The sequence below is a fragment of the Zootermopsis nevadensis genome, unplaced genomic scaffold (genome assembly GCF_977971745.1).
Source record: "Zootermopsis nevadensis isolate Lab colony 2312 unplaced genomic scaffold, Znev_1.0 Znev_ptg000076l, whole genome shotgun sequence".
Classification (NCBI taxonomy): domain Eukaryota; kingdom Metazoa; phylum Arthropoda; class Insecta; order Blattodea; family Termopsidae; genus Zootermopsis; species Zootermopsis nevadensis.
Window position 1 is genome coordinate 527706 of NW_028259207.1, and position 25439 is coordinate 553144.

General features: G+C 39.5%; 1 protein-coding gene and 1 long non-coding RNA gene across 9 annotated transcripts in view; one reads left to right on the plus strand and one right to left on the minus strand.

Annotated features, from left to right (window-relative positions):
• Window positions 1–20461, minus strand: part of LOC110832519 (non-structural maintenance of chromosomes element 3 homolog) — an 86305-nt gene extending 65844 nt beyond the window's left edge. The window contains exon 1 of the mRNA XM_087341476.1: window positions 20000–20461. The gene's annotated coding sequence lies outside the window, so the exon portion shown is untranslated. The remainder of the gene's footprint in view (window positions 1–19999) is intronic.
• On the plus strand, window positions 9471–12643 carry LOC110830648 (uncharacterized). Of its 8 annotated transcripts, none has more exons than XR_015532910.1 (4): window positions 9471–9581; window positions 10615–11584; window positions 12150–12263; window positions 12381–12643. It is a non-coding gene; the product is annotated as an uncharacterized LOC110830648 (long non-coding RNA). The 8 variants fall into 8 exon arrangements; XR_015532909.1 differs by having other exon boundaries at window positions 10644–11584; XR_015532908.1 differs by having other exon boundaries at window positions 10669–11584.
• Window positions 20462–25439: the final 4978 nt, after the last annotated feature.

Consider the following 25439-nt stretch of genomic DNA (forward strand, 5'->3'; position numbering starts at 1 on the left):
GTTTGTCGGATGTAAAATCTCTCACCATCTGAGAGCGAACAACACTTCACTAAAAGAGATGCTTCTCAAAATACCACAAATTTTAGTTTTTTAAGTAGACTATTGTTCTGACAATGTAACATTCAAATGAGTCAACATCTTGGTATTCATATACCAACTGACTTGAAGTAAATTTATATTTATGCCACAATGAAGAGTGCCTTAGTCGTACAAATAAATTATCCAATTACCATACAGATTACATCAAGTTGTATTACCTTGCAATTCAGCATTGCGTACTGGTAGGTCAACAAATATTCTATTCAATTAGGATGATACTAAAATTAATCATACATTCACAAACACTGCAAAAAGCACTTCTACAAAGGAGTAACTGTACATCCACAGTAGCAAATTTAAGTTATCTTTAACAATACATCTTGTTTAAAAATGAATAACAAGATTACAATTGGCTATATTTAATGTACCAGTGCAATTGGAAACAAAGAAATAACTTGGTGTACACGCCTAGCCATTACCTCCCTCCACAACTCCATTACGCAATCATAAACGAACTGACTGCTTTCTCAACTGCTTTGGGCCTCCATCGCCATGGCAACGATGATGACAACAGGACTTCTGAAACGTCGGTAAAATACACGACAAAAACCCAGAACCGAAGGACTTCATACCCGCCGCCGAGAGAACTTAAGATCTCACCAAATCGTTCCTTGTTACATAAGGTAGTTGAATAGACGTTAAACGAATTAAAAATAAACTCTGGTCTCAGGATAAAAAACTGCAGGTGACAGAAATATTACAGCAACACATTCCGTGACCACTTCCCACCATGATTATCCGTCGCGTCGCTTCTGCAACCGCCCTTGCATGAGTGATCAGCCTTGAGTGGGACTCGAACCCACGGTCGCAGCAGTCAGGCGCAGGAGGTATATATATATTACACAATAATTTTCGTAAAGTGTTCAAATTACAGATGGTGGTCCTCTGCTTTGTTGGGCCGTGTACGTGTTTCTTATTTTTCAACCAGATTTTATCTCACGGCGAGCAAAGCAACACGTGTTAAGGTAAATTGCTCTGCCCACATGAATCACGAAGTCAGCTGACCGGAAGGAGGGGGGGGGGGGAATGGCTTCGCTACTCTGCTTGGCCTTCAGTCTCCAGCGTTGCCATGTTGAGAAGGAGCGTGTACTTTAATGACTTAAATACGTCCATACAGAAGGGTGATTCGGCAAATCAGCGTTAGATGCGAACACTTGGGTTGTCAATTACACGCTCCGGCCGCATTACCCCGGCACCTCTGGAGTGTGGCGCTATTGGGCCTCACAGCCGGTCTAGACTTGCGGCTGAGTCCAGGACGAATCTGCGAATTCCGAAGTCCGATAGAAATAATCACTAAGCAGACATTATCGGATTTTGACATCTTGAATTAAAAACAGTGCCGACAAAAGGATATTATTAAAACGTCGTCCAACGCGTTGCATTAGCAGATCGTTTGTAAATGGCGCCCAACGCTCGGGGTCATGGCCGATAATAAAAATTAAGCGTAATTAAGAATAAAGACCAATGTTTTCAAATAAGATTGCATAGCAGCTAATTTACATTAAGAAAACGAAGTTGCTGATAAATAAGACTGATTCTATATATTCGTTTCACGTTATTTGGGCGAGACTGCCAAAGACAGAAAAGTTTCTTTTGCGCGCGATTACATAGGCATATTAGTCTATATGTGGAGATACATTTGTAATTAATCCATAGATTTATTTACGTGCCACGGCTTAAATACGAGTTTTTATTTTTTTAAAATTAAGCGTGGCCACTTTATTTTACTCTATTTGCTTCCCTATGTTCCATTTGAATGACTTTGCTACCCTAATTAATGAAGAACTTCCAACATCTTGATTCATAAAACTTGAAAGCAGCAGCAAAAAATGACGGTACTGTACAAATGTTTGTACGATGTGCATTTATGTCAGATGTTAAAACGAGAATCCATCCTTCTCACTTCTTATAATCGCTGGAAAATTTGGTCAAAAAAGACACTTCTTTCTGGACTAGTAAAATGAGACGCTTCTCACGTGGAATCCAAATTTTTATCGCATTAAAAACCTGAGATCTGACATAGTTTATATTCGAATTTGAACAAATTACGTACGCTCAGCTGGTTACAGACAGGATCGTAGAAAAACTATAGCAACATAACGGGATCTGTCACAAGTTTGTTGCTAACCATTAAAATCTTCTGTGCATTCAGGAAGAAGTCTTTACCAAGGACAAACCTTGCCATCGTCTGTCAGTTAATTTTTCTGGTAATAAGATGCAGAATTGGCGTCCATTTTCAATCAAATTCTTATCGCGTTTTTTCTTCAAACCCCCCACATTTTAAAATCAATAATACTATAGAAATCGTAAGTGGATTCAGTAATAATTTTTTCAACTTAACTTAAAAACTTAAACTTAAGTCAATTTAACAACAGATAAATATATGATACACGCGAAGTAAATGGTTTGGAACACAAAATTTTTCCGAACTCCTTCTTCCAGATCACATGAAAAAGTTCACAACAAAACTTCGTTACTCTGCTCTTGGCTTTGAAATAAATTTCCCATTGTAAGTCTTCAAATCGAGTACGATGTCTCAAATTAATCATGAAACCAAAACATACGTAAATCTCATCATTAATTTTTAATAAGGATCTGTAAATAAAATTTTCGAAAAATCCAGAGACACGAACACACGATCGCATATCTGTCTCGCATGTAAGGCGTTCTTTGTATCTCCTATAAGGCTGTGTATCTCATAACGTACAATGAACAATGCCCTACCAGTTCTATAAGATTTTACAAAATATTAACATAGCAATTCTAGTGCCAAAATCAAATTTATTATGCCTAATAATTTCATGACGTTTATGGCACTTTCGGCGCGATTTCTACTTTTTTGTAAGTCTAGATCATGAAAGAACGTTACTAACACATCGGTATCTACGCAAAAATACTAATCTCCAGATTATGCAAAAGACATTAATAATGTTTATTTCGTAACTGCTGTACGATAATTATTTCAAGAGCGGTGTGTCCTCCTATCATGAAACACATTAATATTAACGATTGTAGGAAATTAAGGTATGAGTTTTACTTTGCCTGTAATGGCATTACGTCGATATCAAATTTAATATAAATCCGTTTAGCTGTTCTCGAGACATTTTACGTAAGTAGAAAGTCGGGCGCTCTACAGGGGTACAGTGAAAACATATAAAATCTCAGGAACAGATTTAAGGGACAGTCTTGAAAGCAGGGCACAGATCAGAACCCTCCTTCGACTCTCCCAGTAACCGGATGTATCATGAAGTGAGTCTAACCGAGTTTAATTATAAACATAAGCACGGCGGAGCGCCAGTGTTCCCCGCTTCCTCTGTCGGAAATTACAGCGATTAGGGAAATTTTGAGTTGATTTTGTGAGAGGTCGTGTCGGACCGCTTAAAACTACCGCGTGCACCCGGAAGCAGACATCGCATCTACGTGTCGCGAGTGGTTTCCTTCGCCCATGTTTCCTGAACAAAATCACGTACGAAATTTTCCATGTATAACACGTGACATGATAATATTCCATGCCTTATTCTATCACGATAATAACAGCAGGTTAAAAAGCACAATGCATGACGTCCACCATTGTGTAATTTTGTGTTACATCCTCCTGTTAATTCGAGCTTCCTCTGTTAACTCACCTTTATTCGGTGCGTTAATCACAACTAAACTGTCCTGTCACTGTCATCAAGCGATCACACGGCGAAACAAAAAGTCAAAACCTCGATACAGATTAACGGTGGCTGCTCCTTATCCTGTTTCAAAAACATAGTTAAAATAGACATATCAAAATAAGGAGATGGCTGACTGACTTCTGGGTTGTTTCGGAGGTCCTTGCTGCCTCCATCAACAGGGCGATGTCTACGACAGAAATATTTTCTGTCGTCTTAATATTAGGAGACACACTGAATACTTTGGATGTCAGAGGGTGAACTAGAATCAACTGGCTTTAATTAATACTCTAACGAACTTTTGGGCTTCAAGAAAGCAAGCCAGTCTTTGTCCACCTGAATATTCTCAATAAATATATTGCAGAAAGGGGTTAATATTATCAGAATTAAAATTTAACGTATTGTATCCCTCTGCTCTGTAAAACAAGAACTGGACATTCGTGTACCCTGAGAGAAATTTGATCACAAATAGAGAATTTTTACTTAATTCCAAAACGTCGGAATATCCCGTGATTTATACGGGAGGCAAATCCATTACAGATTCAAGACGTTTTTCACACTCTGCGAAACACGTCAGAAGGAATCAGGACTCGAAAGAAAACATCTTCAGGTTTTTCGAATGTGATTCTGTACCTGCGTTGTTTCAGGAATTTGTACTTCGTTTCAAGCATCATTCGAAAATAAATAATTTATCAGATGTAATACAGATTCTGTATTAAACAAGCTAAGAGTCTGCAGCATTCATAGTATCAACTACACTGGCGAGAAATAAGTTTTGTGCTTGGAAGAACACAAAAACGTGTGTCTCAAGACTTTCCCCTATTCTGCTAAAATATTACAGCATTGTATAGCTGTCATTACCACAAAATTTCCCGCAGTTCTGTCCACACTGGCTCTTGGAAGATCTATAGACGCTCGAGAGGATATTATCTGGCCTCTGGACACAGAAATGTCCAGTTTTCTCTGCCTCCTGGAAAGGCGCACGTAATTTCTGATTTTCCAATGTTAAGTTGACATTGTCCATTACCGTTTCGAGCGCCATACCTTAATTCGTCCTGAGTTTAAGGAATGTCGAAATGACTGTCTTGTATATTTTTAGTGGTAGCTTTATAGCATATTATTCAGGAGGTCCCGTGTTCGATTTAAACAGCCCTCATTAATAATAAACTATAAATATAATTATACAATGAATAACGTTTCACTAAGTAATGTCTTGTACCAGATATCAAATATACCTCAGGAAATTTACAGCACAATGTTCATATAATGGATCAAACTGTCAGAAACTCTTAGAGAAAACATCAATTTTAAAATCCGTCTCCTGTAAATTCCCATTTCCTGCGCGGACTTCATTTTAGTCTACTGCAGACAAGAATCGATTCTAATGTCGGAAATGTTTCCCTCGAGTTCTTGTGACATAAATGGCCATTAACGATTCCTAATGAGGATAATAATACGTTATAGTTGTCTTTTAATATCATTACCACATAAAACTATTAACATTATTATTAATAATAACACAATTTTTTAATATTACATGTTTCGGTAAACATAATGACATCATCAGTGATACAGAATTTCGCGATCGAGTGGTTAGTACTTTACTTCGTATTAAGTAACTCCCGGGTTAAAATGTAGGCGCGAAGACATTTTATTCTAAATTTCTGTTTCCACGGTTTTCCCCAAAGCCTCCTGACAAGTTACGGGACAGTACCTAAATTAGGCCACGACCACTTTGCATGATGCAGTGCCCAATTGATTCAGAATTTGGCTGTTTGTTAAACAATGTACGTAATATTTATTATAAATATGTCGTGTGCCCAATATGGAGGAGGATGAATATATGAAATCACTTCAATTGGAAGTGGAACATTTGAGAACAACAGCAAAATTATCGAAAGTAAACAAAATGGCGAAATAATGAGCACGTGAGGTGACGAAACAATAATAGTGAGAAAGGAAATATAATGATTAAAACGATATGGAGAAGAATGCGAATGAACTAATGCAGATATCCAAAAAGAATATATTTATAAGTGGGCAATACCACGCAGTCATAGTCTGCCGTGTAGTCTGGTAGACGTTTACCAACGCTCACAGGTCCTTGCTGCCTCCATCATCAGGACGTAGAGTACATGATGTTACAAACCAGAAGACAGCAATCATTTTGTCTCGTTTCCTGATTTCATAGTAATGTTTTTGTTTGCTTTTTTGCAAATAAATAAAAAATTACTTCGCCTCGACCGTGTGTCTGGAGCCTTGTTCACAATAAAACAAAGGTTAACTGGAAACAAGTTAGAATCAGCCAGGTACATCATGGCGGGGGTACTCAAAACTGACACATCTCCATGGTTCCTCGAAGGGTCTGATTCATTGGCGAGAACAGAGTAAAGTCGTTCGAGGTAGTAAGATTTTTGGAACAAAAAACAGTCGGTTGTCTGCAGATGGCAACGGAGAAATGTCACTCCATCTGTCATGAACCCACGTACTCATAGTTGGGAGTGAAATGAAAAGATGCTAGTATCTGTAAGTACCATGAACCAAAGGGGAACAGGGGCGTGGCTGAAAAGTCCACTCTTTGGTTGTCTAGAAGCCAAATGACCGTCTTCTGGTCCAGCACTCAGTGGACAGAAGGTTTGGTGCAGCACAAAGGAAATATCACCCACTGTCAGGAATTAATCCGTAAGCCAAATCTTCACTACACTTCGGCAGTGAAACTTGGATCTCAAGACACGAAGACAAGAGACGATTAGAAGAATCCAAGATTTTCCAGACCCTTCGTTCGAGTTACCCGAAGGTACAGATTATCAAATGAGGAAATAAGTCAGCAATTAAAGACCAAAAATATTGTAAATGACATACAAAATTATCAATTTAATTAGAAACGTTTTAATAAACTGAGAGGGGACAGATTGGCTAAGAAAATATTTACATATAAACCAATAGGAAAGAAGAATATAGGAAGACAAAGGAGTGGTTGGAAGAACCAGTTTTAATATTATTAATTCTGAACGGGCCCAATATCACCGAGTCAATGTAAAGAAGAAGAAGAAGAAAAGTAGCAGACGTTCACGTGTATTTTTGTTAAAGCTTGTGTGAAGGCTATCAGTTTCATGCAGAACAGCGCTTTGTATGCTAATTGTACTCAAACTTCGACCAAACGTCATGTATAATACAAGGTTTAGCGAAACCCGCCACTTTTAAAACAGAAGACACAGTGTCTGAAACGTAATTTTTTCTAAGTGGGTCTTCAAGAACGCATTTAGTGACGTCATCCTTTTGTTCTTAACTGTAGCTTATTTTTGTCCTGTTGCCTCGGCTTCCTTCGCAATTGCTAATTTTACCTTTTGCCTTCGGTTGTGCACACGACTTGTCTTCTTACGTTGGATGCCACGGGATCAAACCCAGTAGCGTGCCCGGTTTGCGCGCGGTTACAGCTTCAGATATAAATTTCGGTATGCGGAAGGATATAAAGGGATATTTGGTGCAGGTTTTGTCGGGGACCAAGAGTCTCCGAATCTCAGGGAATTTACGGGGACTGTGATGGTTGGAGCGGCATTTGCGCCAAGGAAGTGAAATCTCTGGGGTTGAGCAACTGAAGACCACACCGAAGTTACCTCGGAGATGTCCCCTTTTAGTGCCTCGAGACACACTATCGTACAGCCAATTACTCTGATAGGGAAGGCAGCGCGATGATTCGGCTGTTGTATTTGTACTTGAAATTTAAAGGTACAAGCAGAAACTCTTTGCTTGACTTGAAGAACCAGAAATTTTGAGGGCCCGCACCAACGAAATCTCGCTATAAATACCCCCGCAACTCGTAAATGTTCTTAAATTTTGAATTTAATACGGCGAGGAATATTTTAACCCAAGAGGGATGAATTACTTGGACGTTGGAGAAAGTTGCATAATGACGAGCGAAATAAAATTAGAATGATCAAGTTCAAGGGAATGAGATGGGCAGGGCATGTAGCCCGAATGGGACAGAAAAGAGATGCATACAGGGTTTTGGTGGGGAAGCCGGAAGGAAATAGGAAGTAGGATGATAATATTAAAATGGATCTTAGATAAATTGGTTTGGGGTGGTATGGACCGGATTAAAAATGTGCTTAAATGAAACCTGTAACAAAATTCGAATAGGTAAATATGTATCTGAGATATTCCTCATCAAGAACGGTCTAAAACAAGGAGATGCTTTGTCTCCCTTGTTCTTTAACTTTGCGCTAGAATATGCTATTAGGAAGGTCCAAGATAGCCAGGAGGGTTTGCAATTGAATGGAACACATCAGCTATTGGCATATGCTGATGATGTTAATTTATTGGGGGACGATATCAATACAATAAAGAGGAACGCAGAAGTTTTAATAGAGGCTGGTAGACAAGTGGGGCTGGAAGTAAATTCAGAAAAAACTAAGTACATGTTAGTATCTCATCATCAGAAGACAGGCGGGCAAAATTATCTTAGGGTGGCTAATAAGTCCTTTGAAAGGGTTACAAAGTTAAAATACTTGGGAACAACAATAACAAATCAAAATGATACTTGTGAGGAAGTTAGGAGGAGACTAAATTCCGGAAATGCTTGCTACTTCTCAGTCCAAAATATTTTGTCTTCCCGTCTGATTTCTAAGAACCTGAAAATTAAAGTATACAAAACAATAATCTTGCCTGTTGTTTTGTATGGGTGCGAAACATGGTCTCTCACTCAGAGGGAGGAACACAGATTGCAGGTGTTTGAGAATCGGGTGTTGAGGAGGATATTTGGGCCTAAGAGGGAAGACGATGGGGCGTGGAGAAAACTGAACAATGACGAGCTTAAAAATCTGTACTGCTCCCCCAGTATTGTGAGGGTGATTAAGTCGAGAAGAGTGAGATGGTCTGGGCATGTAGCGCGCATGGATGGGACAAGAGGTGTGCACCGGGTACTGGTTGGGAAACCTGAAGGGAAGAGACCGCTGGGGAGACCTAGACGTAGATGGGAGGATAATCTCAGGCGGGATCTATGGGAGATAGGAGTTGAAGGAGACTGGATTTCGTTGGCCCAGGACAGGGTCCGGTGGATTGCTTTGGTTAATTCGGTGATGAACCTTGGTGTTCGGTAAGCCATCTAGTTAGTTAGTTACGTTGTATATTATTGGCGTATTTACGTCAAAATCTCCGGAACCGTGGTTCCACTGACTCTGGTTACATCACTGAGTGAACAGCATTGCCTAGTGTGCAGACTTGCCCACAGAGCGTAGCTGGCGGAGAAGTTGCCGATGAGTCACGGGGACCTCATCTTTTAAATTGCATTCCGCCCTCCTATTATTAAGACACGTTATGCTCCTCCTCACTCGGATTTCCCAGGAGGCAAAATCAGTTTTTAAAGGGATTCAGCTACGACGCTGTGATTCGATTGATTTTATCGACTGGACGGGCAAGTTGGTAACAACAATACTAAGTAAACAGATTACGTTTCCTAGGTAACAATAATGCCGAGTACAAAGATGACGTTTCCTACGCAACAACAATGCGGAGTAAACAGATGAGGTGTCCTAGGTAACATAAGAATGAAGTTACAATTTTTCGTTTCCCTTTTTCGTAACACTTTTTTATAACACTTTTTCGTAACAATTTTTCATAACACAATTTTGCCGAATGACCCTTCCTTATAGATGTATTTACGTCAAAACATATTCCTTGTTCAGATTATAATTACCATGGTTACTGCAGTGTTTTCACACGGTCAGTACAGCCCGCTAGATAACAAATGTCAATTATTTCAGTTCTTAGCTACTGCGACAATGGATATCAGCCAAATGTTGTTTCGAAAGGCAAATAGGTGTAGAGGTAAGGACAGTCTGTTGAATGGGTGTAAATACATTACAGATAAAATGTCTGGGGAAAAAACATAAAATACATTGTTAGCGAAACTTGCTGTTACGGCAATTTTGAGAGATTAAAATTTTATAGAATAAATATCACTAAAAACAGGGGATTTCATACTTGGATTACGTTTTCCAAATTAAATAAATTATCTTCTGGTATTTATTGCTTGTGGGTTTTTAAAAATTAAATTATATTTCTTAGTTCCATTTACTGAAGTCATAGTCCGTAGACCATGTCATCCGACCACTGTATACTAATTGACATTTTGATCAATAGTAATTGCTTTTCTATGAATTAGGTGTATCTTTGGTGTATATGTTACCGGCAATGTATGAAATCCTGCAAAGTATAGAATACATAGGCAATGTATAGAATGCCTAAAGTCAGTTGGCAAAGTATGAAATAAATCATAATGTTAATATTGTTTGGTTGTGTAGATTAAAATTAATCAAAGTCGATTGAGTAAGCTGTCAAGATGGAGGTTGTGCGAGATAGTCGCGAAAACACCAAGCTACTAAATCTCAACGTAACAAAAGTTTTGAGAATTAATTTAATAAAAAAATTGGTGGCTGACATTTTTCCATTTTTGTATTGACTTCCGATTATTGTTGAAACTAATTTATAAAAATCGTCCTATCTCATACATTTCAGAACACCAAGTAAAGAACGAAGTCTAGCACTGTAATAATTTACACTCAAGGTTATGAATTTAAGAAAGTTCACCCTCACGTCGCAATACGCCTTTATGGTATGCCACTTCAGGACAGGATTAACGTTTATCTTCATAAGATATCCTAAAGACTGTGACGATACCGACAATCAGATACTCAGGAAGGCTACCTTCTGGGTTGTTGCGCCTTGTAGTCTGGTAGACGTTTACTAACGTTTCAGAGGTCTTTGCCGCCTCCATCATCAGGGCAAAATCCTACATAATCAGATACTCGTTTTCAATTACGGCTAAGGTAAATGAAGTCATCGCGATGGATTATTACAGATAAAGCATCGTGGCCCGATTCATTTTAGAAACACGTCTGAAATTGTAAAATAGTTTCGTCAGTATGCAGGTCTTTTTGGACTGGTGATGAGCCCGTCTCAAGCAAGGTCACCGATTACAGTCGACAGCACAAAACAGAAAGTCGAGGACAAACATCGATGTACTGAGCGGGATTTGAGAACGCGATCCCAACATCAAGAGGCCACCGACATCGGCTATACCTGACGTAAATGTTGAATCCGCGTATTTATCGCACTGGGTCCCATGGAGATTCTGAAACTAAGAGCGTCAGAGGTACAGCCGCTCCTGTGTTGACTTACCAGGTTTCCAATCCGTACTTCTTTTCTCTCTAATTAACGTCTGACACTGCAGCGAGGTTTAAGGTAAGCAGAACATCAAACCCTCCCGCTCACTACATTAGATCCACATCATCATCAAAGGTTCAAAAATTCACTGGAAATTACAGAGATCAAGAGAAGAACACGGTAAACTAGATACAAGTTATTCAGACACGTGTTTCTTTCAGCTGGCCTATTTAGTGCCTCTGCAAACCACAAAAACTACGAGATCAATTTAGAAGCCTACATTTCGCTCTTCGTTATGGAAGGGCATGATAGGCCTATGACTCCGTTCTACGACACCGAAAACATCGGTTCCAAACAGTTCACTGTGACAATAGAAATGATTACGAAATAGCCTCTTGAAAAGAGTAGTTTGACAATTCGAGGCAAAGGATAATATTAAAATGGGTAACATAAATGTGCCTTGACGAATGTTCTGGTTTGATCTTAATATACATTAAGTAAATATTCTGTAACGGTGAACAGATGGAACACAAAAAGTCTTCAATCTACTTCTGGCTTACAGAATTACTGTATTTCTGTCGGCAAACTGTGGCGCGCGGCTGGACTACTAGCCCTGCGAGTCATGTGGAAGCCGAAGACGGCTGTGGTAGCAAAGGTGTTAAAGAGTAAGAAACGGATATGAGCAATAATGTGTTCAGAGTGGGCGGATAACGAGGACTTAGTGTAATTAGACCCAGCAGGTCACGTTAGGAAAAACAGACCAAATTTAGGCGCTCATTTAGATTTATCAACATTTGTAGTTGGCTAATACTGGAAACAGAGTGAATACTGAACTACTGTATTTTCTCTGTGAATGCATTCAAAACTTTCAATGATATTTTAATCCTGTATTACCTACGTTGCTTAACTTCTTAAATTTCACTCACATCAACAGAGTCAAACGTTCATTTGCAATCACTGCATGAAATGGGAAGCAGCAGTCAGTGGGCGAACTTTCTCTGACTACAACGTCTTTCGTAACACAAATTAAGTTATCACGTAACTAGCCTTCGTTCGGGCAGTCAGTGGCACGTAAAATATTTAATTTTACAAACACGAACATGGACACCTTTCTGTGTTCTCGCGAACAGTACCAGATAGAACAGGACTGCAGAAGAAGAAGATCATGTAATTTAGCACCGTACTATGAAGTCCCACCAAGATACAAGGACGTATTTCTTTCTTCCTTAGACACAGTAGCCTTTCTTATGTTCAGTTTTATTACCCCGAGCACGAGAACAGGAGAGCGGCATTTGTGGTCCTCATCCGATGTAGTAGCAGCCAACCACGAGATCGGAAGCTGATGTAAATGGTTTAGTAAAATATTGACAATAAAATGCACACAACGATACAATATCAAATGAAATGAAAACAACATTGTTTTCAAAATGAAAAATACATATGAAAAGGATCTGTTTTCAGGCAGAATTGTCAACTAAGTCTTGGAATGAGAAAGCCAGTTTAAATATCGGCATGAATTAATGACTGGGGCATGAAGAACGACTGTCATGAGCCGATGTTTCGCTGTCGTAACATCAAAAGACGGCCCGCTACTTTGCCGACTGAGAGAGAGAACTTCGGCGAAGCGTCAGAATGATATCTTATTCCCATTGGCTAACTCATCAGAATTTGTTTATTATCAAGAAAATACAACAAATGTGCAATAAATGTTATCGAAGAGGCAATCTTCATAATTTTACACACTTGTACAGACCGATGAAGACACCACTGTCCCTCTGACCAGTGACTCTATAAAGACTTTACTTACTATCAATTGAAGGACGATGAATTAAACAAAGCGCATTTAATGACATAATTAAGCTTTCTTGGAGGAGTCAAGTGCGTTATAAAAGTTACGTGGGCAATTTATGAGTTCCAGGACTATACGAGAATCGCGCGGCAGTTAGATTTCTGCATATCAGAATTCTGCACAAAGTGAACGTCACTCTGCTTAGAATGTTCAAGAAACAAAACTCCTCACACGCGAAACGATCACAGAAATTCTATTCGTTTCCAAGAAGAACAAGACTTTCTGTCCCGAATCTGAGAAACATCCCCTATAAACCCCGACGCCGTTGGGTGCTCTTCGTATTGAATATGCAGCCTTACAAGAACAGTTGCCTCAATCAACATTTTTATATACGCACCCCTTTCTAAGTAAAGTGCTTTCGTCTCTTGCCAATTTAAGTACCCATGGATTATAAGCCCAACTGACGCGTAGTAACATGCTTTTGTTTCGTCTCTGAAAAATAAATTACGGGATTTCTGTTAGGTTGGCAGGTGTGTGCGCTTTGTCAATTTCAAGACTGAATCTAAGATAAAGACGGAGAATACTTCAGACTACTTAACCTAGAGGCGTGCTTTCACAGTCTAAATACAGGGAGAATAATTTGGCACTTTATCTTTTATTATTGATATTTGAATAGTTTTGAATGACGGGAACAGATAACAATTAATCTACTTTAAAATCGTGCATTTACTTAGTACATATTGCCAAACATACCTCAATGTTTAATAAATGTACACTATCTTTGTTAAATTGTTATGCACTATGAGTTATTATTTCACTTTAAAGGGAGCAAATACGTTTTTGAAGCACGGAACCGAAGTTTATTTCGACGTCATGACAGACTCGTGAACGACGCCAATCGGTTCCAGGCAACTCAGCGTTTGTCTATGAGACAAGTGAACTTGCATTTGTACGAAACTGACAGTGACAGCAAACAAATATGCTTTACGGTGCAATCGAAATTCAAACTCAGTTCATTATAAAGGCCTCTCTTCATTCACGTGACGAATAAATAAATGAACGGCTTTGCTTCTGAATACACCGAATCATAAACACAATTCAAAGCCATAATCTGTCCCGTGTATGTGGCTTACCTCAGAACGGGAATCATTTTACCACAGTCATCGGCTCTTGGCAAAGAAGCAAAAGTATTTTTATCTGGGTAGCATCAAACGCGGAAAATAAAATTGTATTTCTTGATGCCGAATTCGAATTCCAAAAACAGGAAGAAGAAGAATTGAAACAAATCACAAAAATCCAGAATTTGTTCATCAGTGCTTCAGTTGCAAAATGGTTGTCAAAACCGAAAATGTTTTTGCGAACACAATTTCGCGAAGGGGTGCGAATTTTTTAACGAATTTAATTATACCGAAACTGTATTAGAAGACATCATTCAGGCATAATTATAAATAGTTACATTTTTACTGAAATATATAAAATCTTACACTTGTATTTACAGACGTAAGTGAGACAATTACATGACACGGAAAATTGTGTTCAGTAGGCAGAATTTTAGATTTTTCATAAAATGCGAACACAGAACAACCATAATTTAAATTTTAAGCCCTCCTCCACCTGAAAGTTGACTCGTTCCAACAACGCCCATCTCATCAGTAAACGATGCGTGAAGCAACAATTTGGTAATTAAAATCGAATTAATTAAAGGCATACGGCGAATGGTAAAACACCACAAGATCCGTGTATTCCAAAAGCGCGTTTGTGACTGCGTGTGTGTGCTTGGAAGGGAGGGGGCTCATTCTGAAATTTTTTTATGTAGTGATATAACAGGTATAATATTCTCTCGGTTTGTATTTTGTCAAGGAAACGCTAGGCGGAGCTTGTGCGCAAATTTCGTTTCACTCTGTATATACATTGTAAATCGCATTGAAATAAGGATGAGAATAAGAAGTTAACATACCAATGTGTTGCTGTTTGTTTTGTAATTCCTTCCTGTTGAAAGCAAACTGCAGAACTTCAAGGTCATCAAAATAGAATTCATCTTCTTTTGACCGATCAGCTTTGTCAATTCCCTTCCATTTCAGTTTCGGCAACGACGAATTAATCCAGTGCATCGTCGAATTCGAGAGCCGAGTGCTGATGTTTAACTGCGCATTACGAATATCATAAGAACGGAGAGTCATTCTACATGTTCAACCCACTATTCTTTACGCTCTACAAATTCTTTCAAACGTATGAGCTCTTTTCTTGTTTCTTTAATAATATTAAATTACTGCGTGACCATCTAGAACTCCACCGCTAAACGATCTTTGAAAATTCGAATTTGCTAGAAATTCTCCTGAGTAATAAAAAGGCAGTGTACCGTTATAGCCGTTCCTCCTTACAGGATTTACCTGGTCTGGCGAAATACGCATCGCGACGCTTTGAAGTACTAGATAGCTGTAGCTGCCTGGCGTCAGAGTTCCGGAATTATGTATCGGAACTTCTGCACATTGCTCGGTCTTTAACTGCAACTGTCATCAGCGTTTCTGGTAAAGAGACGATGAATTGTATCTCCCCCCCCCCCACACACACGTTACGCCTTCTGTGATATCGGCAGCGACGCTCTAGCGTGTGAAACGTGGCCGAGTAGATTGCGGTGGTCCAACGCGGACCAGAATCAGGTCCGGGTAACTTTATTAAAGTCTGCCAGTTCCAAATTTAATTAAAATCCGTAGAGTCTTCAGGGCTGTCGCAATGTTACTGGGAGCTGTACAGACAGACTGGGCATTGTGCGTTTCATAAACGCGTATAATTTGGTTGACAAACAAGAACAGAAAACGACTCCGGACACCTGCAATTTCCCACGATGAGGCTAAGGGGGGGACGGGGAGGGGACCTTGAGACACGATGCACGTGCACTGAAAACAGGGGATCCGGACATAAGGGCTAAAGCGATCTCATCAGCGCTGTACGTGGCAACGCTCAGCTACTTAATAAGTGGGTGGAAAAAACTCACGATATACGACTCGTAGTTAAACGATGGTGCAATCTGCAACTACCTATTCAACATAATGTTAATTATAATTAATCGATCATACGTATTAATGTCTTTCCGACATTTTCGTGTGCAATGTCATGTTTTCTTACATTAAAAACTAGCACAATTTCCTGTTTGAATGTTTAATGAACCGATGTTCTTTCACACTGCAAATATCCCTGTGTCTTAACACACGTTAAGCGGAAAAAGGAAATAAGACGATTCCGAAACATCTCGACTGATTTCAAATTGGGTTACAAAAATGGCGATTAAACAGGAAGAAATTACAATAAAATTAATCTAAGCCGTTGATTAATATTTTATGTTGTTACAATTTTAACGACTTTATGTTTCCAATAAATCACGTTTTTCGTTAAAATATTCCTTCCTTCATTAAGACATAATAAATACGTTGTTCACAACCAAGCGACCGAGTAACTTAAGAACTTTTGCCTCAACACTTCAGTCTAATCAAACAGAAACATAATTTTTTTAACTTTCATGTGCAGAATATTTCTATGACAAAATACAATAAAATCGCAAATCTTCCTGCAACCATTCCATTATAATAGACACTAAAATCATACATGACGCGAAGCAATGAAAGCTAGGCTGAACAGCAATAGTCATTAGAGCCAAATTAGCTCAATTAAACTAGAAATCAATCAGATGACACGAGATTCGCACTAAGACCGGTGATCCTCGTCTATCGACGTGTAACAGCGCGACCTGCTTGTCTGACCTTGCGACATTCGGCGAACACCTGGTCATTTCGTCTCCGAACAGCCGCTGTTTTCACAAAATCGTTCATTGCTCACGTGACACAAAATAATTAACAACTTCGCGCCAGTAATTAACACTACGACGTACGAATTAACTGCTTTCGCCCTGCGTTCCCGCCACACACTCTTGCAATATTAGAATAGAATACTTTTAAACTTAAACTTAATAATAATTAAGTCGTAACAGTTTAGATACGTAATAAGGAAATCAGACACCACAAACTGTGACTTAACTCTTTGAAGTCGAAGTTCGTGTTAATAAGATTTAAAGTTGTAGCCCCTACTGCAAAGAAAACACTTCTCCACTACAAAAATCAAATGGCTAATGTTATTTAAGGAATTAACAGCTGCTTATTCTGGAAGAAATTCCGCTAATCGTTAAACTGGATCCCGTAGCTGCCACGGGAAGCTCGAAGTGACGACCCTCTGCTTCCAAACACGCCTCACATCGTCAGAACTTGTTTCTGGAAAAACGTCGAATTTTCTGTGCTCGTGTTCGTTACTTCGTCTGTTCACGTAAGCACGTGACGTGAAAAACGCCTCGCCAGAATGAAAAGCGAGTTCTCGTTGGAGAAGATGTCCACTGAAAACAATCACGGTATCGAATTATTGCTTCGCAATCTGGGGGCAGAAGGCCATGGACGACTGTCCTTTTTATAAGGGGGAGACACTGCACTACTGTATCCGGTAGACTGAGCTATTCCGATCGTCGAAACGTAGTAATGCTTTAAAACAAATAAATAAAAGAATTCGTCAGATCGGGAATAACTCGGTCTACCGGACCCAACTGAGGAGGGCTCTAAGTATCGCCAGTCAACTGCGTTCATCGAGATCTGAAAAATAATCGCGTCGTTTAGAGGGGTGGATCGGCTTCCGTGTTTTTACAGCAGAAACTGACAACGCCCAAAAATAAATAAAGCATAATTGTAATACCATCGCCAAATTATTTTCAAATATTTACGCCTACAATTATTTTGCTGCTAAACACTGGAATAATTAATAAATTATGCTGTAATTGATACAGAATTTCAATTTAATTTTACATTTGCGTCGATGAACGAACCTACTCCTGATAACAATTAACAGGACACACAGCTTTTAGATTAACTAGTTTCGGACTTCACACATGCGACAATGCTCATTTCTTCAGTAACGAAAAGAAAAGTTTCTGCAAAACAAATATGAACACTAAACGCATATGCGTTATTTGCGTGAGCGCCTACACGGCCCTGTAATGGGGAACGAGAGAGCAGACTGACAAATTATGAATGACGTAACACGGTCAAGTACAAGCCTGTCACAGGCTCCGGAAAAACGCGTGACCTATGAACTTCACTACCGAGCGGATCGCTTCGAAAATCCGCATGAAAATATCTTCAACTAGCAACAATGAACAGCTTACTATCCAGTTCTTCTTTTCCCATCACGTTACAATTGTTAAGAATTCCACACTGCAAATAATGACGGCGAAATTCTGATTTAAGTACCAAATCAGTCACGGGGCTATCGTAACAATGACGAGCAAAATATATTCAGGATGTTTAAGATCTATAAATACCGTCACGAAAATTGCTTTTCAAATCCAAAAATGCCGCCTTCTAAAACTTTTGCTGCGTCGAACACGTAATCTATTTTCTGTACACGCAGTGACATCTATTAATGACCGCTGGAAACTACTTCAATAACCGCAATGTCTTAACATCTGCTCCGAAGACTTATTTAAATTAGCGAAAGCTGAAAAGTGAACACAAGGGTTTCGGTCCTGGAAACTGGAAGACATAGACGTAGATGGGAGGATAACATTCAAATGGATCTTGGATAAATACGGCTGAAGGGCGTGCTCTGGAGTCAGAATAGACACCAGTGGCGTACTCTTTTAAAGACTGTAATAAATCTCAGATTACATAAAACACAGGAACATTCTTGATTGAATGAACAACTATCAGCTTTGAGAAAGTACTCTACTACAGGAAATTAGTTATTACAGATAGAAACTACATTAGAATTGAAACTGTTAATGCAGATTAATTAGTTGGGCACATCATCGCAAAATATCTCGACTGTTCATTCAATAACACGGCATCTAAAAATAGTACGAACATAAGAACACGCCACGTTCTTTTTATTTTACGACCTAAAGAAAAATTCATTCGCGTCTTTCTTGGCCGGAGTCCGCAGTCCGTGGGAACTCTTTCCCGCCCCAACGAACCAGGACCGCACGCGAGGAAAACAACATCAGCGTAAAAAGTGACCACCAAACCTCGGCGATCGCACAGCCACTGGGTCGAAAGTTTAAAGTGAAAAATTATTCTTTTCATGCACAACTAAAACACCTTCAGCATCACGTACGTACAATCTCACGACGAACGTAAGCGAACTGCAGACTAAACTGAGAAGTACGGAGCGTAATTCACGAGAAAAATGCGTGTCATTACAGCTCCGTGGAGCAATGCCTTTATCAGGAAGCTAATAAGTCTGCGCCTCGGGAAGTCAAGAAAGTTTCGTTCTCATGTCGAACTCCAAGTTTCATCAACATTCACATGCCTCAGCCACTCTTCCCTATCTAAAGCTAGATAAATCTAGCTCACACCCCTCAATCGATACCTTTGTGATACGCTTTCATAGCACCTCCCATTCATGCCCAGGTCTTCCAAGTTTCTTCTTTCCTTAAACTTGCATACATCCGTAGGATTTGAGGTTTAACGGCGGCAATGAAGGTGATGAGTAATGACACATCGCCCTGATGATGGAGGCAGCAGAAACCTCCGAAACGTTGGTACGCCTCTACTGGACTATACGGTGCTACAACCCAGAAGGCAGTAATCTTGCAAGCATCTGTCTTGCCTCTCATGCATGCTACACGCCCGGCTTATTTAATGCAGTAGATTCCGATTAAATGGGGCAGCGGTTTATTTGATACGAATCGTAAAGAACAAAACTTTTTTAACTCTTTACGTGGAACTTGGCGTAATTGGGGTAGCCGCTTAATTGGGCCAAAGTGTTCTAGTCCCGATGTGTCCCAATTAACCGGAATCCAAAATAATATTTAATGAACAGTAATTACTGTCATGAAAATTTTCTCGTGTCCCTCTCCCTCCTCCCTCTGTTGCATAAATATTCAACCTTCCTTTAAATTTTTATTTTGTTCTTAAGTTACACGTTTTTGCTCTTATTACACAAAACCCTGTCCACAGACTCTTGGAAATTGACCGTCAACACTGCCCAATTAACTTCCAAGTAGGCTTCTGAAGTTTTCGGTTCACGGACGCATAGCCGAGCGCGCGAAAGTCTAACACCGGAGTCAGGGTTGCAATAACGTACTACGTCATGACATCGTCAAACTGCTATTATAAGAACAAAAAGTTGGTGACATCTTTGCTGCATTTCGTTCAGAGTCAAACAGGTTAACAGAAGACACAGAATGACTCTATTTTCCGTGAAGAAATTTTAAAGTAACAAAATATATCGTTGCGTCACTTTAACCTTTTCTTACCTGATCGTCTCGTTGGAGTGGCGGCAGAAGGGTAGGATGTTGTCGACGCAGGAGGTGCAAGCAGAGGGTACACTGGATCGCAACTTTCCCGTCCTGGGAATTCGCTGGCCAGAGTCCGACGAACCGCGATGGCCAATAGGCCAAGTCCGAGAAAGAATCTGCAACTGGTTAGCTTCTTAATGGGGGGCAGTAATATGGCCGCCTATCTTGCCAACGCCGAATAAAAACTTTGGCAAAAAGCTGCAGCTTCTATCACTGGTTTAATGTAATTACAATAAACAACTCTTTGAGAATTTCTTCAGCTTCTAAACACATTAAGTACCAACACAAGCACTAGACACTTAATTTATACAAACTTTTATTCTTTCCTTTACGATCCGCCGTGCGAGAAACTAGTTCCAAACTGACCACGAAGACAGATCTCGTCCCAAAGTTGATAGAGCGGCAATGACGCGCCTAGCTTGTCAAAGGAACAACTCTCGTCTACTAGCGGTAGGAGATTGCGCACTGCTTCTACGACAGCGAGCTTCGGCTATGTTCGCCAGTGTTCGGGTATCACGCTGACACGCCTTGACAACAAGTACTATAACCACACTCTCAAGGGTTTGAGTCAATTTCAGTGCACAAGAGTAATTCTACCATACAAATTAGTCAAACGATGTTTGCGATGAGTGTTAGCTCAACAACCAAAATAAATCTGAGCAGTGACGTTGGTTAAATAAGGGTTGTATGTACACCGAATTAGAACTACATTAAGACGCTAACCTGAAAAACAGCATGTTACTATGTTACCATTTTTTAAAAAAAACACCATTCATGAAATATTTTCGGAACAACTTCATATCAAAAATAATTAGTGTCCTGTTTCGTGTTTTGCGAGAAGTGGAGTAGCCACGGACAATATGTGGTGTTGGACACTCGCTTTTTCTCGATTACTGGATAACCGAAGTGTCCACCATGCATTCGCGGGCATTCAACCAAAACGTCGTGGAATACTAGCGTCCACACGTCATTGGTCGTCACAGTAGCATGAAACTTTGCTGTCAAGTCTTCCATGTCAATCGGCAGAATCTCTGTAAACATTTTTTATTTATGTTCCTGTGTCCGCAAAGGAAAAAGTACGGAGCGTTTAATTCCAGAGATTTCGCACGCTGTGGTCCGCAAGCACCAAGGAACAATAAAATATCACACAATTCGTACATTTTACTTGCCCTTTCTTGCTGATAGTCTTAGTGCCACGGGACAACTGCAGACTACTTTCTGCACTGCGTTTATTAGTGTTGGCTGTGGTACCGCGGGTACGTACCTCCCTATTTAGCATAATATACGTCACGTCCAATGACGCCTGGTCCTCAAATAGCGTGACTAATATCCTTGCCCCATTTTACGGTTCTATAAAAATTACTTTTATAATTTCTTCCGTTGCATTTTTCGTTTTGTTTTGAAGTTCTATGAACGTTTCAGGACTAGTTACGCGCGATTTCCTCACATTCTGTATAACCTGCTTGATTAAACGAACGAAAGTAATGTTGAATGTTGTTTGGATGCACCTTCCGTCCTTCCTGCATCGGTTGGATAAGAAGAACATTCCTTCGCAGTAAATTATTCAAGTTGGCCTCCATTTATCAACAAACCTCCGGAAACCTCAGCTTCTCTTCCGGTTAAACGCAATGGAAAGCACTGGCGTAATTTAGAAGACGTATCAATGTACAAATAAAAGATGCGAAAGCCTCAGTTGTGTCAAAAATCAGATAAATTGTTTTTAATTTATTAAGCAAATTCGACCTTGTGTACGTACAACTTATTTTTGTATCTAGTGGCCGTACGAGATCCGATCAATACTAATACTAAATACGCCACAAAATATATATCATCCTAAACTTTTATGCAAAAAGACAAATATGGTTTGCTCATACAATTAAGTTTATACGTATTGCAACGTTTCATTATTAAATCTAAATTTAATAACTTAATTTAATTTCTTCCGTGAAATTTTCTGTATTCGTTTTGAAAGTCTGTGCACATTTCACAAGAAGCAGTGCATATGTTACCGACAATGTATAGAATGCCTAAAGTCAGTAATCAAAGTATGAAATAAATCATAATGTTAATTTTTTGGTTGTTTAAATTAAAATTAATCAAAGTCGATTGGGTAAACTCTCAAGATGGAGGTTGTGTAAGATAATCGCGAAAGCTCCAAGCTACTGAATCTGAACATAACAAAAGTTTTGAGAATTAAAAAAAATTGTTTTATATTAAGCTTTTGCAAATGTAAAAGATAAAATAAAACTGTATAAATCATATTATAGAAACTTCTTTGTTCTATAATTTGCCTAAAGAATCTGAGGCATTTTATTAAATTCCTAGGCATTCAATAGAATACCTAGGCAAAGTATAAAATAAACTGTTAGTTTCATGCATTGCCCAAAAGTTCCAGGCATTTTATAAAATGCCTGGGCATTCCATAGAGAATGCATGAATTTCATACTTTACCTACTGATTTTAGGCATTCTATACATTGCCGGATTTCATAGTTTGCTGGTAACATATATATTACTTGCATCGTCCATGCGTGCATACCATTACAGAATACAATTATGGGGCATAATTTAAACTAACAAATCAGTAAGTTCACAGTCTGTTTTAAGGTGCATCACTTGCATTCGCTTGAAGAAAGTTGAACACATTTCACGAGAACTAAATGCATTCATGCCTTTGAGTAGAATTTTGTGGATTTTTTACTTAACAGCGCACTACATTAAAAAGGGAGCACAGCGCTTATTCACAGTTTTTATTCTCAAAGACATCACACTTTTTCTTGTTACCTGAACGTGCCTAACTTCACGCCAGCAACTAACATCATTTAAACTTGATAACTTTGCGTTAGTGCAATTACTCATAAGTTACCAAGAAAATCATCGTCTATTAAAAAATGATTCCGGACCGCCTGCAGATACGTCTAGAAATCCGTACGAAGTAATGTTTCTGGCGTCTAGATTAACAGGTTACGCTTACAAGATGCGCAGCGAAGTTAAATGTGTTTTTCTTTAAATAATTGTAAAAGTATTTCAATATATAAGATAAAAAAGTAAAGCTGTCAGGCTACACGCCATGTAGACGCCTGGGGTGAGAGGAGGTGTAGCTCCTCCCTTTCCTGACCTCGGCACTAGATGGGGGTGAGTGGTCAGCATCACGCCCCGGCCGTGCTTTACTCCCGGGAAAGGACCCCGGTACCATTTGGTTAGGAGGCAGGGTGGGCCAAGAGCCGATCTGGACACAGAACCTAGAGGAAAAAAAAATCCTCTGCCCCCGTCGGGGATCGAACCCCGGCCGTCCAGTCCATAGTCAGTCAACAAGTACTGAAGAGGTATAGTACAAAATTATTGGAGTCGATTCGAGCTCTGAATTCATATTTTTTTAATCAAAATGCGCGCACGAGCGTGTATTATAACACAGCATCCACTAGTCGGCCGACAATTTCTTCTTATTTGCTGAAACTGCTCTGCCACCTGCCGGCAGTTGAGTCCGAGGAGACCTCAGATCAATGTCTCTGAGTAATTTATCTCGCAGACTGTTCGGCGTCTGCAGAACGATGAAATATTTACTCGTCTATTGACGGCACAGAACTCGTATTTCTCATACGCCCGAACGAGCTCTTCTGTCTCAACTTTTCCGACTGATTTCTGGCCATTACACATTCAAATATACATATTCAGTGTACCTGAAAGACCATGATTTGTAGCCGAAGTGTAAAAGGGTGTCATCGAATGAGCTCTCTGACTTACTCAACTGCAATGATTGTAAAAAGTAAGGAATATTTTCTACACCTAAGAGCATAGATAATGTATTAAAACGCATTTATATATTATAAATTGCACCGACATAATTCTATTTTATCTACGTAAAAATGAAAGGTGTCTCAGTGGAGCTTGCACTCTGCTTATCCATTTGTAGGTCTTTCGGATGGAAGAAGTTTATGAAGATAGTGGCCCTTAATTTCTATTATTTTAATAGTGATTTGATTACATGAAATATCTCTAGGAATCAATGTTTGTTTTAGTTCCCACGTTAAGAAAGCAGTTTAGTGAGAGGGGCATATAACACAAAAATCCGTTCCAGAGAATGGAACGAATATTACTATGACGGATCTCAGAGAAGTAAATTAAGGCTCGTCAGGTAAGAGGACAAGCAGAAGGTATGGCTGTGATGGTGTCGATCCCATAGAGTTTCCTTGAACAGGGGAACAACTGATACCGAAGAGATAACATTGTACCAGGAGGTAAATAATACAGGAACTATGGACCATGTTCGGGCGACCACCGCAAAAACATGACGAATTTCTTGTAATTGGAATAGCGTGGGCGAAGCCCCCTGAGAGCTTAGGGAAAGGGGGTTATTATTTTAAGTCACTTCGCAAAATTCTAGAGCAGAATATGCTCTTTATCCAAAACAATCTACAACTGTTGTTGCTTTGGGAAAGGGCATATTAGCTATCGTCCAGTTCATAAATGTGATTTGTGTAATCGGTCAATATTTTGGTACGTCTTTTATATTCCCAAAAGAGGGGTAAAATTTATTTTGTTTCCAAATTAGTCGACATTTTTAAAACGAAAATAAATTAATTTCTTAAATTCCAGATATGTTAGACATATATGTCAGTTTGAGTTTCTGTTATGGGCAGGATGTCTTGGCCCCAGTGGGTCTAAGTAGTGTTTCTCTGGATCATTTACACGGTGACGCCGCTATCCACCTGGAGATTTCTCCCAGCTGCACGCTGAAATTGTTCGTCGCTGCCTATGAAAGGGACAGCATCATAAATTTAGCTATTCGCAAACCTAAACGAATATACGCTTTAGGATAAAACTGCCAAAAATTTGTTTACTTAGAAAAGCAATTATCACGCCTGTCGTAATATGAAATTGTGCCCTTTATCAGTTGTTGAGCGATGTCATGAAGAAGGCATATTCTTAAATCTACCTACGATTATAGTCAATAATTACTTATTTACGCCACTGGACTAGGCGAAACAGTTCTGTCGGTATAGCCACTGGCTTTGGATTGGGCGACCCCCGCCCCATTCCAATGAATAAACTTTTCTCTTCGCCACTGCATCCAAACCCTTCTAACTGCGCTACTCAGCCTGAGGTAAAGCTGCCGGAGTGTGAGGCTGACAACTTACTTCTATTTAGTGCCGAGGTTAAGAATTGTTTTTATCCGACGCCGGTTTTAAGTTAGCTTTCGCCCCCACACGTTGCCATGTGGTGAGCGTCCATGATGCCTTCTTCACCATTGTATGAAGTTGATTCTGTAGGTAATCATGGCCAGTCCTGGCTCCAAAATTAGCTACAAATATCTCTCTTGGGAGGAGTGGTGGAATGTTTTTCTCGCGTACACTCCGACACTTTTTCCCTTTCACACAGGTTTCCACGTCCCCTCTAAC